This window comes from Equus quagga, chromosome 2 (genome assembly GCF_021613505.1).
Source record: "Equus quagga isolate Etosha38 chromosome 2, UCLA_HA_Equagga_1.0, whole genome shotgun sequence".
NCBI classification, from domain to species: Eukaryota; Metazoa; Chordata; class Mammalia; order Perissodactyla; family Equidae; genus Equus; species Equus quagga.
Window position 1 is genome coordinate 30,507,431 of NC_060268.1, and position 3,729 is coordinate 30,511,159.

Consider the following 3,729-nt stretch of genomic DNA (forward strand, 5'->3'; position numbering starts at 1 on the left):
CATTAAAATATGTTTGCTGAGTGTTTATTATATATTAACCACTGCACTAGGTACTGCAGTTGCAAGAATTAACCAGGTAAGTTATGGCCCCTGCTCTTAAGGAGCTTACATTTCAGGCCTTTTGCACAATGGTTAGTAAGAGATTAAAGCATAAATATTAGTCCTTGAGGCAGAGATAACCAAGAGAAACATCATTAGTTTTTACTTTTTTTCTTTACTTTTATTGAGTTAATGGAAATCAAACACAGAATAATTTCCACTGATATTTCATTCTCTCTTTTCTCCCCCTACTATTTCATGTTAGTATTTGGGTAGGAAGCTAGGTTAAATAAAAACTAATAATTCGGTTCTGTCTTGACAAGAGCATAAGTTAAAGGTTTGAGGGAAGGAGCAATGTTACAGAATACCATCCAAATGTAGGTAGAAGAAAATTCAAGAAAAGTTTATTAAGATGCTATCCATCAGGATGGATGTATAACTCTGTTGAATGAACTTCAGGTTCTCCTTTAACATAAAGGCCTAGGAAGATTGATTAGATAATTCCCTCATAAAGAAGGAACATTGCTGTTTAGATTTTAGGGAAATATTTCGTAGTGTTCTACTAGTTGATTAATGTTGAAATCCTTTGAATTATATTAACCCTATTCCTGCACTTGGAGACAGGCATAACATCTAGATATAAACTGAATAGCTAGAATTTTAAACCTATTTTACAAGGTCAATGTATTGTTAATTTGAAGTGCTTATAGTGAGATTTCTTGGCATTAAATATTTCTCTTAGAGTCCATGTAGTAGCTTCTGAAACTCTTCATAGTATTTTTTATCTTTTTATTTTTCAGGGTATAAATGGCTAGATTTAGGAGAAACATAATAACAGACTAAAAATAAACGAAGAAACTTGTCCACCCAGGTGATGCTGAATGGTCACACATAGATGAAGATGCAGGGCCCAAAGAAGAGCACCACCACTGTAATATGGGCAGTATAGGTGGAGAGAGCCTTAGACATTCCTGTTTTAGAACTTCGATGGACAGTGAGAAGAATGTGTGTATAGGGTATCAGCAGCAACACAAAGCAGGTTATGGACAGAACCCCACTGTCAGCGTTCATTACTATATCCAAGATTTAGGAATCTATGCAGGCAAGCTTGATTGCCAGTAGTATATCACAGAAGAAGCTATTGAGTCCCCTGGGGCCACAGAAAGGCAACTGCACAATCACAATCATTTGACTCATGACATACACAAAGCCAACGGTCCAGGAAATCACCACTGGCCCAATGCACATTTACAGACTCATAATGGTCTAATAGTGGAGTGGCTTGCAGATGGCCACATAGTGGTTAGGCCATTACCACCAATAGCATCATCTCACCCGTTCCAACATAATGTATGAAAATGATCTGGCACCTGCAACCTTCAAAGGAAATAGTCTTGTTCTCCCTGAGAAAGTTTGTGATCATTTTAGTGGTGGTGGTTGGGGCGGGGGGAGGGAGTGACTGAAGAAAGCCAAACATCAACAAAGGGCAGGTTGGCCAACAAGATGCATGTGGGAGAATGGAGATGGTAGTCAGTGATTATTAAGATCATGATAACAATATTTCCAAATGCAATGATGAGGTAAATCATAACAAATATCATTAAGAATAAGACCTGTATATTCCCTGAGTGGCACAGTCCAAGGAGCATAAAATCTGACACTGCAGACAAATTTCCTTTATCCATTTTATTCAGCGTGTCCTTTAAAGTAACTTAGAGAGAAGAATGGATTGTCGATTAGTGGGTTGGGAAAGGGTACTTAACTTTTAGAATTTGGTTGAAATTCTATTTCATTGAAATTTAAATTTCATTGAAAATTAGCATCTATATCTGAAAGAAAAAAAGTATAATTGGGAAGACAAATCTTGGCAAAATATTCCTAATATTATGCCCAAAAGAGAAGCTAAATGCCTAAGGTTGACTTTCCAAGAAACAGTGTCTGAGATGGGATTCATATGCGAATGATTAAGAAGGTATTTCCATGAGGGATTGAGGAAAGCAGGACAGCAAAAGGAAAGTCTAAGGAAAGATTATGGTGTCACCTGGAAACTAGCTTTGGTCTACCACTCCAGTGAAAAGAATCTAGGTGGAGCACCACCAACAACCATTACACTAAATCACTAAAATTTAAGTCATCTACTTAGAAAGATAATGGTGAACAGATACTGAAATCCAGAACAAATAGTATAATATAAAATTATAGTTTCTCTGTTAATACATAATGACTCCTTCAAGTCTCATTTGAACATCTTCTTCTATAAGACAACACAAAACTAAATTTTTAACTCATTACTCCAAAATAAATGTTGGGACAATCTTTAGGAAAGAAGCTATATAGAAGGCCATATAATAAATGCCTTGGCATGATAATGTGATGAAAAATCAAACACATAACTTATCATTGATTAAGATCACAATTAAAAGGAACTCATTTAGTAAACTAAATGTATTAGGAGAAAATGTCAGTGGAGAGTTATGTGAGAAAAGGGTTATGTGAAGTGGAAGGTAACTCAGACCCAGATTTTGATTTTAACTGAATGGAAACTCCTTGTAACTCAAGCTTATCAATAGAAAATATTTGCCTTGAATTATATCAGTGGGTGCTAGGAAATTCCTAGCTTTTGAAATATTACCATAAAAGTTAAAAAAAGTATTTTTACAGACATGTAAGCAAAGTATATCTTTGGTAGTGCTGAGTGAACATGAAGTTAAAACTTCAGAGATCACCAATTATTTACCTCTAAATATACTAATGATATTGTTTATATTCATCCTTAAGTAACTTGAGAATTCCTTTCAGGCTGGATACCAGAAAGATAATTGCATATCTCTCTTCCCTCTTTATTATTTCTTTCTCTTAGCTTTGTTTTATGTTTTGAGTGTCTCGCCTTCTTTTACTCTTTGAAATCTCAAGCATGGTGCCAAGGAAAACAGGTGAACAACAAAAACACTTCTCTCTCATGAGCACTAGTTTCTCCTTCTCTTTTGCTGAAAACTCAGCAGTATAGGTTAAGGATGGAAAGAAAGAACATCTTCCTAAAGAAATTATGTAAAGCACACATTTGCTGTGGAAAAGGGGACATGTGATAGTAGTCTCACAACTTACAAATAGACATATCCTCCATAATAGAGATTTGTTTAATTTCTAAAGAAAATATCCTGATATTATACCCAATAGACTTATGTCCCATGAGAAAAGTGAATAATTTGACCTTTACCTTGAAACTTAATTTTTGTGAAGGCAAACCTTTCCAGGATTACTTTTCAATAACTCATTCTGTATCTGTTGGAATGAATGACATAGACAATAGCTAATAGTAAAAGCAGCATTTCATCTGTGTTTGAGAGAGGAATTTGCTAAAAGATGAATATGTAAATTTCTAGGAAACAGTTTACCAATAGGAAATCATAGTGTTTTTCATCAGTTTTGAAATTGTTAAAATTTTATAATATTGGTGGATTAGTATATTTCTTAATATTAATCCAATGTTTAGGACAATTAGTAGAATAACCATGAAGTTTTTAGTTAGTCAGATCTGTTCTGAAATCTAACTCTATTACTTGTTGACCTAGTTACCTTGAGCTAAATCTATTTCTGTTTTCATTTCCTCATCTATCAAAAGAGGGCACTCAATCTAATAGGCTTGCTATGAATATGATTCAGAAAAAATACAGACAGCACTAAATTTTT

At 34.5% G+C, this 3,729-nt stretch overlaps 1 pseudogene; it reads right to left on the bottom strand.

Annotated features, from left to right (window-relative positions):
• Positions 1-764: 764 nt before the first annotated feature.
• LOC124236495 (olfactory receptor 4K14-like) lies at positions 765-1,727 on the bottom strand (annotated as a pseudogene).
• Positions 1,728-3,729: the final 2,002 nt, after the last annotated feature.